Genomic DNA, 14,617 nt, shown 5'->3' with positions numbered 1-14,617 from the left:
TAAAACAACACAAGCCATTCAAGTTTGCAGTTTGTGTTGGGAGGTTTTAATTTAAGGATAGAGCTAATATGATAAGTAATCATTGTATTGCATGGTGAGAGTTCATGGGCATAATAATTTCATCTCACCGTATCACTGCTAATCTGAAGGCTGAAGTCCAGCCCATCCCTATTCTCGGATGACTCTATAATTTATGGGAAATTACAAAACAGCAGTAGGAAGTCCCGTGTTCTGACTGGCCATTAGACATCATGCTGTGACATACATTGCAACCCCACGCAGTGTTTTTGGTGACCACTGTTCTACATTTCTGAAAGGTTCATGTGAGATTGTGTCTTACTCCATGGGGGAGGGTCCCACAAGTCTCCAGGAACTCGAAAGGGGGTGTGGGTGGGAGAGGGATTAAGGGGAGTCACTGAATACTGTAACCAGCCCCACAGGTGCCAACTGCTTCAGGCCTCCACTCCTGTGATAGGGCCACATGGCCTCCCCTTTCACACACCCCACACCCTGTGCCGCCAGCACAAAGGGGTGTCAAAGCTTTACCTGAATGAGGGAGGTAAAGTGGGTTCAACAACTCACCCTTCTTAAAATACTCTGCGTCGGGTCTCTCATGGCAAACCATTGTTTGCCATTTTCACAAGCGCAGCAGCCTGGGGCAGACACGGGTTGGCAGAGGAAGCGTCTTCCCAGTGCGGGGCTGAGGTGGGCCTTACCCTCCCTCACCACGGGGCCCCGCGCCCGGCTCCTCCTCTCCCCCCGAGGCCCCACCTCCAGCCAGGCCTGAAGCGGGCCAGGATAAGAGCCCAGGGGGCCTTTTCAGCAACTTTAACTGTGATTCAGGAGCTCCTTCGGCACCTGAAAACAATTGAGGTTTTTTGCAGATTATTACTTAGAAATTAGCTGACAGGAACCTGTATCTAATTCCTATTAGGGCTGTCAATTAACTGCCATTAACGCCTGCAATTAACGCACAGCACAATTAACGTGTTACATTTTTTAACCGGCATTAATTGCGGCCCCTCAGGGCGGGAGGGCAGCAGGAGCTGCTCCAAAAAGCCTGGCTGGTCAGGGGCAGTTACACAAGCTGCCACCAGGGGGCTGGAAGAGAAGAAGCGACAGACAGTGGGGTAAAAACAGGACGGCCGGGGGCTCACCGGAGCAGCCCCCCCACCCCGCTTACAGGGCTCGCCCGAACCGCCCTCCCCAGGCCGCCTGCAGCCGGGGCTGACCCGAGCCCCTATCCTGAGCTCAGGGGCTGATCCCCCCCCAGCTCCACACCTCCCCCGGGTGAGGCTGATCCCGCCCCCACCCTGAGCTCAGCGCCCCCCAGGGGTTCAGCTCTGAACCCAGCACCTCCCACCAGCAGCAAATTTCCCCACTTTCCTGCTGGCGGGCAGGGGCATCGCTGCCTTCAGCTGACCCCAGGCTGCAGCCGCCTCGCTCTGCTCTGCCTGGCAGCCGGGACAAACGCCCCGTTTGGTGAAGAAGGAGGGACGGCCGGGACAGAGCTGGAAAAGGGCCCTGTCCTGGCCAAAACGGGACATATCGTCACCCTACCCAGCCCGGGCCCTGTTGTCCCCAGCCGGCCCCTCACTCCTGGGACCAACCCCCCCGTTTCGTGCCCCACTGCCCCTAGCTGGCCGCTTGCTCCGGGGTACCCCATAGAGAACATGGGCCTGGCGAGCTCAGCCTCCCTGCACCAGCCTCCCCTCTGCAGTATGGGGAGTCCCTGAGGTAAAACCCACCCTCGCAAACAAGGGCTCCCTCAGCGGAAGGGAGCCCACCATGCTCGGTAAAGGGAGGCCGGCCTGGCGAGCCCAGCATGTTGGTGATTTTATATAATAAATGATTTTAAACGTTTAGGATCAGGTTTTTTCATGTGGTTTCCCCCCTCATCAATATGGACTTTGGGACTTTTTGAAATGGAGTCAAATGTCCATTTTTCCCCCAGAGGCAGGAAAATGAAGGCGCCCGAGCTGTGGTGCAAAGGGCTGGTTCAAACCGGTTGGAACTGGCTTGTAACTGCCGTCCCCTCAGCGCTTTCCCGCCACTCGCGCCTTATAAGGCCCTGTGCCCTGTCGTCACGGCGCTGCCCGTCCGGGGGCAGCCATGTGCGGTCGGGCTTTTGCCCAGGTCTCCGGATCGAGAGCTGGGAAGGCTCCTGTGACCCCAACAATTTATCTGCCACCCAGGGTCCTTTGGTCCCTCCGCAGCTCCGGTCCCAGCCGCTTGTCACCATCCCGCGGCCGAGATCCAGCGTTTCTCCCCAAAGGGCAGCGTTCGGCCGAGGGGAGAACGCCCTGGACCCACCCCTCACTACCATGTGCCCTGCCCAGAGATGACATGGGATTAGCAGGAGGCCATAGAGGGGATTTGATCTGTTTTGTTCTTCCTGCCAAGGGAGGGGTATATTGGGCCTGAGCTTTAAGCTCCTTTGTTTCAGTCCACTGGTCGCTGAGTGTTTGTGTTTGCTTATGGCTTTCTCCTTGCCCCTGTTGCCGGCACAGAGGCCCGAGGACAGCAACAGTGGGGGGGGGGGGTCGTTGCCCGGTGTGCTTCGCACCAATGAACACACCAAGGTGGAGAAGCAGACAAAGTTTATTTGAGATCTCAAAGCGATGCCAGGAGACAGACACGTCTCAAATCAAGCACACTGATACAAGCAGTTTCCCCTTTTTTATACCCAAGCTGATTCCCCCGCTTCTCCCCCCCCCTTCCCCCTGTAGCAGTTACATCAACCTTGGCAGCTGCAGCTCGTTAGTGATCTTTCCTTCTGCAGTTATCTTGAGACCGATTTGAGCTGTGTTGCAACTGATAACTGGCTGTTACACCTTCCATTCTCTGTTGCTGGCTTGTTAGGTCGATTAAAGTTCAAACATGGACGGGCTTTGGTTCATTTAGGCCTAGTGCAGGGAGGCTTCATCGACACTTGTGGTCTTCCACCCTCCCGAGTTACCTAGGGTTATGCCTAATGACACCAACATATTCATAAATGATCTGAAGAAAGGGGTAAACAGTGAGATGGCAAAGTTTGTGGATGATACTAAACTGCTCAAGATAGTTAAGACCAAAGCGACTCTGAAGAACTTCAAAAAGATCTCACAAAACTAAGTGATTGGGCAACAAAATGGCAAATGAAATTTAACGTGGATAAATGTAAAGTAATGCACATTGGAAAAAATAACCCCAACTATACATACAGTATGATGAGGGCTAATTTAGCTACAAGAAGTCAGGAAAAAGATCTTGGAGTTATCGTGGATAGTTCTCTGAAGATGTCCACGCAGTGTGCAAGAGGCGGTCAAAAAAGCAAACAGGATGTTAGGAATCATTAAAAAGGGGATAGAGAACAAGACTGAGAATATCTTATTGCCCTTATATAAATCGATGGTACGCCCACATCTCGAATACTGTGTACAGATGTGGTCTCCTCACCTCAAAAAAGATATTCTAGCACTAGAAAAAGGTTCAGAAAAGGGCAACTAACATGATTAGGGGTTTGGAACAGGGATTATGAGGAGAGATTAAAGAGGCTAGGACTCTTCAGCTTGGAAAAGAGGAGACTAAGGGGGGATATGATAGAGGTCTATAAAATCATGAGTGATGTGGAGAAAGTGGATAAGGAAAAGTTATTTACTTATTCCCATAATACAAGAACTAGGGGTCACCAAATGAAATTAATAGGCAGCAAGTTTAAAACAAATACAAGGAAATTCTTCTTCACAGTCAACCCGTTATAACCCGTGAACAGTCAACTTGTGGAACTCCTTACCTGAGGAGGTTGTGAAGGCTAGGACTATAACAGGGTTTAAAAGAGAACTGGATAAATTCATGGTGGCTAAGTCCATAAATGGCTATTAGCCAGGATGGGTAAGGAATGGTGTCCCTAGCCTCTGTTTGTCAGAGGATGGAGATGGATGGCAGGAGAGAGATCACTTGATCATTGCCTGTTAGGTTCACTCCCTCTGGGGCACCTGGCATTGGCCACTGTTGGCAGACAGATACTGGGCTAGATGGAGCTTTGGTCTGACCCGGTACGGCCGTTCTTATGTTTTTAAGAAAACAATTCATCCGCTTACGAATAACAACAAACGTGCTCATAGCACCTCGGGCGGCCCAGGCAGCGTCCGCGCAGCGCTGCAGAGAGCAGTTCCCTTCCCACGGGGACAGGGCCAGTTTCCCAGCGGGGCTACATTGGGGTTGCTCCATTGGCTCAACGGGGCCAGATCTGCAGCTGGTGCAGGGTGGTGTTGTCCCATGGGAGTCATGGGGCTGGTGCCAGTTTACACCAGCTGAGGTTCTGACCCGTCCTGGTGTTTTCACCGGTTCGGTAGCTGTGACACGACAGGCAGGTCCCTCCTTCCCCACAGAACTTATCTCATGTCAGGTGTTAGCAAATGTTGAGTCTTTAAAATAATTTCCTCACTAGCTCTTTTGGCAGCTGGGAGTTTTACCAGCAGCAGCCAGTTCACTCGCTTCTCCCCCACTCCCAACCTGCCTCCCTGCTGCCCCAGCCAAGCCCCAGCCGCCCCCTTCCCACCAGCCAAAGCCTCCGTTCGTCCCCCACGATGCAGTTCGGTGCCCTCAGCTCAAAAAGTCCAGACACCTCGAAAGATGGGACTGGGGGCCGAGGGAAACGAGTTGGAGTTCAGAGAAATAACTCACCAGGGAACTGCTGAGCTGAGACACTTTCATATTTGATGCACTGAAACTTGGAAGCTGTTCTGCAGAATTTCCTGCTGAGCACGAGTGAGTCAGAAACCCCCGAGCCTGGCCCTGGGGCTCAGGTCCGGGCAGGGTCCGACCAGACAGGACTAAAAGCCCCTCAGCTGACTCAGGGTCACGGGGCTCAGCCTCCAGGGCTGAAAACCTGCTGTGGAAACGCTCCGGCTGGCGCCCGAGCTCTGGGAACTTGGGCAAGGGGAGGGGCCCAAAAGCTGGGCTCCAGCCCGAGCCCGGACGTCTACACGGCCGTGTTTGGCCCGGCAGCCTGAGCGCCGCGGATCTGAATCAGGTGACCGGGCCAGCCACAGCCGAGCGGCGCAGACGGAGCTTTTACCCCTGTGTAGCCGCACCCAGAGTACCCTGAGTACGGAGCAATGTTACCTGGCCGGCCTCTCCCTTCTCCTTTGACTGTAGCTAATCTCCTGCCGGCCCGTTTCTCTGGTCAGTGCTTTCCAACTTCTCCTGCTTGGGCTGAAGGAAACCTGACCCGGCTTTAACCCAGCTGATCCTCTGGGAAGAGACCGGATCCCGACAGAGTGAGATGGGAGAAGGTCTGTCAGCCCAGGCCCCGTCAGGACTGGCCCCAAGAGGGGCGGCTCGAGTAGAAGCAGTGAGCTCTGGTGTGACTGATGCGCTGTGTGACCATGACCAAGTTACTGCACCTCCCTGCCTCGGTTTCCCCATCTGTAAGTGGTGTAGTAATACGTACATACCTGCCCTGGGTGTGCGCTAACGCTGACTGGGTTAGTGTATCTGGGCAGGGCTTTCACAGGCAGAGGGCTGGGTAAACGCTAAGGAGAACATAGAACATTAGAGTCTCTGGCGGGCGGGCGGGGGGGGGGGAATGGATGGGGGCGCACACAGCCCCTGGCAGGGGGAGTGGGTTCCCTGGAAGGTTGTGGGGCCCATGGAGGGGTCCAGGAGCCCTGGGGGATGCAGTGAGCTCAGCAGCTCCGACATCCTGCCCCCTGCTAGCGAAACGGGGGGCAGGAGAAGGCCAAGCTGGGGCAGGGGGTGAGAAACTGAAAGCCAATGGGTCCAGTCCCTGCACTTCCCCATCCCCTTACAAGGCGACATCTCGCCCACCCTGCGCAAACCTCAGGTCCCCCGGAGCAGAGTGACCCTCCGGGGAGCCGCCTGGCGCAGTCACTGCTGGCTGCACTCAGCACCGGGCTCTGGTTTCCAGCATCGCTGGCAGGAGGAAGCGGGCGCAGCCAGGCGGTTCGTGGTCAGGCTTTTCTCTGCCCCTGGTGGGCAGGTTGAGGGGGAGGAGGGCAGGGGGGTTGTTGTTTTTTTATAAAGAAACGAAAAAAAGCCCCTGGCCTAGTGAAATTCTCACCCGGCAAATCAGACAGGGATCGAGGCCGGCGGGGCTGTGACTAACCCGCTCTCTGCGGATCCCAGCAGGCTCAGCTCTGAGCACTTCGCAGTCCAGCTTCTCCCGCGTCCCGGCCCAAACTGGTCCTTAATGGGGAATAGGAGGGAGCTCGGGGACTCCAGCACCACCGAGCCGGGGCTGGTCTGGGCTAAAAAAGATCCATCAGCAGAAAAATCCACTCCCCACCAGTGCAGTTACGCTGACCTAAGTCTCTGTGTAGACAGTGCTAGGTGGCTGGACCAATTCTTCTGCCCTCTGAGATAAGCCCAGTAAGCAGTGGTATCCCGCAGACGCCACCACTTGGCCTGACAAAATGAGATGTGGTGATTGTCATAGTCCGACGCCCCCTTTTCTCAGGGCTTTGATGGGCAGTGAAATGCATCATGTTTTCTATGTTGGGTATAGAAGTTATCGCCCCATTGACGTGCATGGGGTAGGTCTCCCTTCTCAGAGCAATGGGCTCAGGCTTTCTGCAGACTCAGGCAGTGTCGCTGCACCAGTTACACTCAGGACACAGGGGTTTGTGTGTGTGTGTGAGGAGGAGGGTAAATGATGTGTGATGAGGAGAAGGACCTGTCCTGGTCCGATCATAAACTTGGGGTGGATCAGTCTCTAAAGAAAACAACTCCTGGGATGTCAAGACTGATTCTGTAGCACCAAGCTCTAGCGTTTTAAAAAAATGGAAAAAAAAGAAGGCCAATGTACTTGAAGGTAAATGCACGAAACGTACATTCAGTGAAACTGAAAGGCAACAAATTGACTGATGACACAAGGCACACTTGGCCGGTGGAACTCCCTGCCACAAGACAAGCTCGCGCCCAACCGCTCCGGAAGATTAACAAGAAGGCTCAGACACTTGCAATGGAGAATGAGTCCAGCCACGAATTAGATAGTGAGGATTAAGAAACAAACCCTCAGGATTTGGTGAGGCTCTAACCTTCCTGCTTCAGACTGAAAACCAACTGTCAGCTACTGCAGGTCAGGAGGGAACGTTCCATGCAGGGAGATTTTCCAACATCTCCTACTGCCTAATTCTTACACCTTCCTCTGAAGCAGTTGATGGTCGCCGCTGTCAGAGAGAGGAGACCGGATGCTACGCAGATGATATTCCCAGTTCTGATCCAGTCAAAAAAGTCCTCAGTGCAGCCCTTTCTGCCTACTGCATCCAGCATATTAATTCCTCACTATTATTGTTTGTATTACAGGAGCACCTATGGGCACCACATCTCATTTTGTCAGGCCCCATTGTGCCAGGCGCTGCACAGACCCACAGCGAGAGACAGGCCCTGCCCCAGCTGAGATCAGGGCCCCATGGTGAACATGGGGTGCAGAGTGTCTCTTTGGGGCACAGAGTGTCACACTAGGGTCTCCCATCCCCCATAGGTTCTGTGTGACCTCTCATCTCTCCCCTTCCCTGCTGTGGCAGGGGATCTGTGTATCCCACATTCCCTTCCACCCCATACCATTGTCTCTCATATTTACTCTGGAGGGAATTCTGCACCACTGCGCAATTCAGAATTTTGCAGAATTACTGTTCTGCACAGAATTTCATTGTTCTCCGCAGAATTGGTGCTGCAGAGCTGCTGGCCGGCACTGGGGGCCCCTGGACCCAGCAGAGCCCAGCTCCCCAGCTCACAAGCAGAGGACACTGCAGGGAGGAGGGGGAGTGGAGGGGGAGCTGGAGGCTTCCTGGCAGCTGTGGTTCCTGGCACGCCCTGAAAGAAGGAGCGGCGTGTCCCGCAGTGCGTGGAACACCTGGCCTGGTGGGGATGGAGCCCTGTGCAGTGTCAGCCCTGCACAGCCCAGCACTGAAATCACCACAGGAAACTCTGCCCAAGCCTGGTCTGACCAGCATCAGGCTGTGTCTGCCCCTGGATCCCTGGGCCCTGCATCCCCTCCAGCACCCCCCAAACACCCCTTCCGAGTACACAAACCCGCCCTCCACCATCCCCCAACTGTACCCCCCCCAACTAACCCCCTCCCAGCCGTGTCATCTATGTGGGAACCTCTATATGGCAACCCTATAGGGTCAAGGCAAAAAAAGGAGAGTCGACTAATAGACCAGAGGGGCAGCGTTTCCCCCCCAGATGTGCCCAGCTGGCACGTGTGACGCACCCAGACTGAGGTGCCCAACAAAAGCCTAACAGAGAAACAGGCACTGGGTTGTCGCAGGGGTTTCCTGAACTCTCTACTCCGGGGGGAATCTTTTCTGCTGTCTGGATTGTTACAGACAGACTTGCTGACTGGTGCGTTTGTAGTGAATTATCACAGTTATTTAAACAGGCAGGTTATACTGTGTTACGCTGAGAGAGAAAATATGCAGAATTTTAAAATTTTGTGCGCAGAATGTTTATTCTTTTGGCACAGAATTCCCCTAGGAGTACCCATGCCAGGGGCTCGGTGTGCCTTCCCAGAGTCCCCCATTCCCCCCTCGCTATGGCGTCTGTAGGCCCCCTCTGCCCTCCACGCCAGGGGCTCTGTGTGCCCACCCCGTTTACCCTCTCCCCCCACCATTCCTATTTTATTCCTTTCTTGCTGGGATGTAAGACCCGTCATTAGAGTGTCAGCACGTTCCCTCCCACTGGGGCGATGGGCAGGGCGGAGCTGGGGTGCGGTTACGCTGGAAGATGCCAGTGGCTCCATCAGCCGGTTCACTGGCCTCTGGGTAACTGCAGAGTTTGTTAAGCTGCCACATCAGTTCATTGCCGGCACCAGCCCTTGCATCTGACCCTGCCCTACGTCAGTTCAGCCCCACACCCATTTCCATCCCCACCTGAGGCACGGAGCTGCTCCCTGCCCCACCTGTACCCCCAAACCCCTGTGGAGCGGGGAAGGCAGTCGAAGGCAGGGAGGGATGGGTCTAAAAAAATCACATTCTCCAGTCGTCAAGGCTAAAATCTCCCACGAGACCTGGTGACACGGAGAGTCACCTCCATGTTAAATTAGCAACACAGCGGGGAATCAGGGCCCTCATTTGTCCTGTGGTTACATGAGGACTTTCCTATTGAAAACGTTTACATTACAGACCTGACGCTGCTTCCTCGAGCTGATGCGCCTTGGGTTTCAGAACAGCAGGGGGAAGGTTAGACCCGTACTGCAATGCAGGGAAGGAATCAGTCTGTCTAGTAGAAGATCCTCCAGACCTGACGGTGCCACAGAACTTTTCCGTTTGTGAGGAATAACATAAGGGGCCAGATTCTGATCTCAGTAACCTGGGTGTGAATCTGGAGTGACCCCACTGACATCAATGGAGCCAGAGTCAATTCTGATCTCAGTGACCCTGGTACCATCAATGGAGTCAGGGCTGGATTCTGGTCTCAGTGATCCTGGTGTGAATCCAGAGCGATGCTACTGCACCAGTGGAGTTATTCTGTACTTGCCCAGGTGTAACAGTGCACAGACTGGATAACAGCTGGCCTCTGCTAACAGCTGGACCCAACATCTGTCTGTGATGCTCAGACTTATTTTGTTCTTGCAGGCAGGACGTCATCTCGTGGCAGCTCCCCATGGCTCTTTCCACTTGCTCTGGACGAGATGAGGCCATCTGGCTGGTCCCCTCCCAGAGCCAGGGATAGAACCCAGGAGTCCTGGCTCCCAGCCCCTCTCACCTCCCAGATAACAGGGAGGGCGGCCCCTTGAAGGCCTGCCCACCTGCCCGCCCTGTTCACATGTATTTTATCATCCTTTCTAATAACTCAAGCTAGTAAACACCCCAAAATGTGGCCTACTGAAAACAGCTACGTAATTAAAACAAAGTCATGGCCATTAAGTAAAAGCATAAAAACGATGCACCAGAGGCCCAGTTTAACAACCTACTCCTACCAGCGACCACTACAGCTTTAAGGAAAGCGGCTCTGAAAAAATGAAGCATCTGCTAAAACACGAGCATGCTCTGGGCTTTTGCAGTTCACAAAACTATCCCTCTTGCAGGCGTATTATCTGCGCACACGCTCAGCTTTAAGATGCTAAACAGAGCTACGAGTCCACTAGAAATAGTCAAAGCAGCAAAGAGTCCTGTGGCACCTTATAGACTAACAGACGTTTTGCAGCATGAGCTTTCATGGGTGAATACCCACTTCGTGGGATGCATGTAGTGGAAATGTCCAGAGGCAGGTATAAATATGCAGGCAATAATCAGGCTAGAGATAAGGAGGTTAGTTCAATCAGGGAGGATGAGGCCCTCTTCTAGCAGCTGAGGTGTGAACACCAAGGGAGGAGAAACTGCTTTTGTAGTTGGCAAGCCAGTCACAGTCTTTGTTTAATCTTGAGCTGATGGTGCCAAATTTGCAGATGAACTGAAGCTCAGCAGTTTCTCTTTGAAGTCTGGTCCTGAAGTTTTTTTGCTGCAGGATGGCCACCTTTAAATCTACTATTGTGTGTCCAGGGAGGTTGAAGTGTTCTCCTACAGGTTTTTGTATATTGCCATTCCTAATGTCCGATTTGTGTCCATTTTTCCTTTTCCATAGAGACTGTCCAGTTTGGCCGATGTACATAGCAGAGGGGCATTGCTGGCATATCATGGTATATATTACATTGGTGGACATGCAGGTGAATGAACCGGTGATGTTGTGGCTGATCTGGTTAGGTCCTGTGATGGTGTTGCTGGTGTAGATATGTGGGCAGAGTTGGCATCGATGTTTGTTGCATGGATTGGTTCCTGAGCTAGAGTTATTATGGTGCGGTGTGCAGTTACTGGTGAGAATATGCTTCAGGTTGGCAGGTTGTCTGTGGGCGAGGACTAGCCTGCCACCCAAGGCCTGTGAAAGTGAGGGATCATTGTCCAGGATGGGTTGTAGATCCCTGATGATGCGTTGGAGAAGTTTTAGCTGGGGACTGTATGTGATGGCCAGTGGGGTTCTGTTGGTTTCTTTCTTGCGCTTCTCTTGCAGCAGGAGGCTTCCGGGTACACGTCTGGCTCTGTTGATCTGTTTCCTTATTTCCTTGTGCAGGTATCGTAGTTTTGAGAATGCTTGGTGGAGATTTTGTAGGTGTTGGTCTCTGTCTGAGGGGTTGGAGCAGATGTGGTTGTACCTCAGTGCTTGGCTGTAGACAATGGATCGTGTGGTGTGCCCGGGATGGAAGCTGGAGGCATGAAGGTAGGCATAGTGGTCGGTGGGTTTTCGGTATAGGGTGGTGTTAATGTGACCATCACTTATTTGCACCGTGGTGTCTAGGAAGTGGACCTCCCATGTAGATTGGTCCAGGCTGAGACTGATGGTGGGGTGGAAGCTGTTGAAATCGTGGTGGAATTCTTCCAGGGTTTCGTTCCCATGGATCCAGATGATGAAGATGTCATCGATGTAGAGTAGGTAGAGAAGGGGCGTGAGTGGACGGGAGCTGAGGAAGCGTTGTTCCAGGTCAGCCATAAAAATGTTGGTATATTGTGGGGCCATGCCGGTGCCCATAGCGGTGCCACTGATCTAGAGGTTTATATTGTCACCAAATTTGAAATAATTGTGTGTGAGGATAAAGTCAGAGCTCAGCAACCAGACGCGCTGTGGCATCATCAGGGATCCAGACTAACACGGCTACCCCTCTGATACCAGAAATAGTCACGCACTCCTCACAAATCTCATGAATATTGTCTGATACTGGAAAGGAGAGTAAAAGGCATTCGCTCGGGTTTACGCAAGTTCTCTGGGTTGTCACCTCTTACTTTGATGAATACTGCACACAGAGAACAGTAAACATAAGGAATCAAGCGACACGGACAGCAAAACACACATGACAAGACGAAGGGAAGGAAAACATCAAGTGGTTGGTGATGGGTATTTTAAATGAGGGTCTAGGACCCAGGGTGTGCAATGCAACAGAGCCCTAGAGACCGACCAACTGACCCAAAAACTCAGAGTAGAAGCCCTGGAGCACATTGACACTGGGCTTTGGAGTTTGCAGACAGATCCCTGCTTCAAAGAGCTTGCAGATAAGGTCTTCCTGCTCCCAAACACCTGAGCACCACACCTAGTGCTTGGTACCTAGGAGTCAATGGGAGCCCTCGGAAGAGCTGGAACTACACCAGATCGCAAAGATGTGGCCTTAATGGTTTCCAATACCTCTCCCCAAACAAATTCTAAAACTTCGTGGCCATCACCTGTCTGGAACCCAACTCTAATTGAAAGGCCGAACAAATAAAGAGCACCCGCGGTAAAGTTTCTCCAGTTGTAACAATTTCCCATGTATTCATTAGTAACACAGGAATTTTTTTTTTTTAAATCATGAGGATCACAGTTTTCAGCTGTCTACAAACCTCCACAAGATTTCTGTTGTTCAAAGAATCCTTTTCTCTCTTACTTAAGCCAGGAACACGTCCTGTGGAAACCGGGTTTGAGATGTAACCGTGCCAATGTCAGGAGCGAGGCCTCGCCACGTGCTTCCGCTCCAGGATTCATTCACCAAAGCCCTGATCCCGCAAAGGCCAGTGCACGGGAGCCCTGCACAGGCAGAGCTGTTGGCGGGATCAGGATCTAGGACAGAGTCAATAGCGTGAAAGCAGCTTCTTAAAGTGACACCAAGCAAAATACGATCACAGATTTCTGTTAACCGTGGCTTGCTGAGCTTCCTCCATCAGATCACTCCCACGTAGCCACCACCACCCCCACCCATACCCCAAAATGCCAGCAACTCGCCAGAAGTCTTGGCACCCCCTGCAAAGCCTGCTCCTCATCCCCCACTCCCTGCTCTCGTCCAGCCTAGCCTGGGGCTGGGACACCCCGAACTGGGACACAGCCTGCAGGGCTTCACTAATTAGGTGTGAGGCCCTGCATTCCCTATTTGTCCCGCCCCCATCTCCCCCCAGTATCATGTTCTACTGCAGGGGTCTCGAGTTCCCGGCCTGCGAGCCTCCCCAATGTGGCCCGTGGGGCTCCAGCAGTTTTGGGGCCGGGTCTCTCGCTTGGCCCCACCTGCTGCCCCCGGGCGCTGCCCCGCACAGGCTCTGCCGGCTCCGGGGCGGGGCTGGGCCTCCGTGTGCTGCCCCCACCCCGAGCGACCCTGCGGCCAATGGGAAGCTGCAGGGCTGGGGCTGGGCCTGGGGGCAGCAGCGCGCGGAAGCCCCCGGACCCGCTCCCAGAGGCTGCACCCCCACCCCATATACCCCCTTCCACTCCCAACCCCCTCCTAGAGCCTGCACCCCCACCCCTCCCGCCCCCAACCCCCCCCACAGAGCCTGCACCCCCACCCCACATACCCCCTCCTACCCCTGAACTCCCTCCCAGAACCTGCACCCCCACCCCCTGGTCCACAGATCAGTGTCCGATCCTCCCTTGTGTCAGGAACCACAGATCTCAGAGGGTTTCAGAGCAGTCGCCGTGTTAGTGTGTCCCAGGAAAAACAGCGCGGAGTCCTTGTGGCACCTTAGAGACCAACACGTTTATTGGGCAGAAGCTTTCGTGGGCTAAACCCCCTTCATCGGCTGCAGGGAGTGGAACATACAGGGGGGAGGTATAAACACACGGCACGTGAACAGAGGGGAGCTGCCGGATCGAGTGGGGGGTCAGTGCTAATGAGCCAATTCAATTAAGGTGGAAGTGGCCTGTTCTCAACAGTTGGCGAGACTCAAACGCTGCCCCCCGGGCGCTTAGGAGCTCGTCAGTCCGAACCCCCCACCCAGTGTCCTGCTAACGCAGCTGGAAGAGCCGCTGGAGGGGAGCAGAGGACTCCAGTCCTGGGCTCTGATTGGGGGAACCCTGGGGGGCCCGACGGGTCCCCAGCCTCTGTGCGCCCCAAGCCAAGGGGCAGGACGTTGTCTGTGCAGCTGGGTCCTCCCTGCCCAGCTCTGCTTCCCCTGCGACACCTGCCCCTGGTCTCCTGGGAACCTCTCCCACCTGGCGCCTGGTTTGCCCTCTGGCCTGTCCCCTCCAGACCCTGCCCAGCCCCTTCAGCCAGGCCTGCCCCCCTGTTCCCCCCCCACCCTCTCCCGCCAGGCCCCCCCCGCTCTCCCCTCCCCCCTCCTTCAGCCAGGCTCCCCCCCCCAGTTGAGGGGTCTCTCCCTGGCACTTGGCTGGGTCCCTCCCACAGGGGGCTCCCTCCTTCCTTGGTGGGACCCCCCCCCCACTGCACACAGAGTTGGCCTCCCAGGAGCATAGAGACCCAGCCTAGAGCCTCCCACAGACCTCCACAGCCACAGAGCTACGGGGAGAGCGTCACCCCCCTTCAGCCCTGGGGGGTGTTGGTGTCCGTAGGCCTAAGTGAACCAAAGTTGTGACTCTGGGCCTGAGTGAACCAAAGTTCTTCCATGCTGTGAACTTTAACCAGCGTAAAATACTAACAAACAGCAAGCAAAATGTGTCACTGTCAGCTGTCTCAGCTTGCAGCTGCAGTACAGCTCGAAACAGCAAAAAGCGGCAGTAAGACGGAGGAGAAGGGGGAGGGAAGTCTGCCTGCGTCTGTGCTGTGAAGGCCATAGATAAACATGCGAATGAGAACAGTTCTAACAAGCTACAATATAGTGTTTAGTGTAACTGTTGCAAGGGGGAGGGAGGAAGGGGGAATAGCAAGGGGGGTGTGCAGGAT

The sequence above is a fragment of the Mauremys mutica genome, chromosome 12 (genome assembly GCF_020497125.1).
Source record: "Mauremys mutica isolate MM-2020 ecotype Southern chromosome 12, ASM2049712v1, whole genome shotgun sequence".
Classification (NCBI taxonomy): domain Eukaryota; kingdom Metazoa; phylum Chordata; order Testudines; family Geoemydidae; genus Mauremys; species Mauremys mutica.
This window is presented reverse-complemented; position numbering follows the sequence as displayed.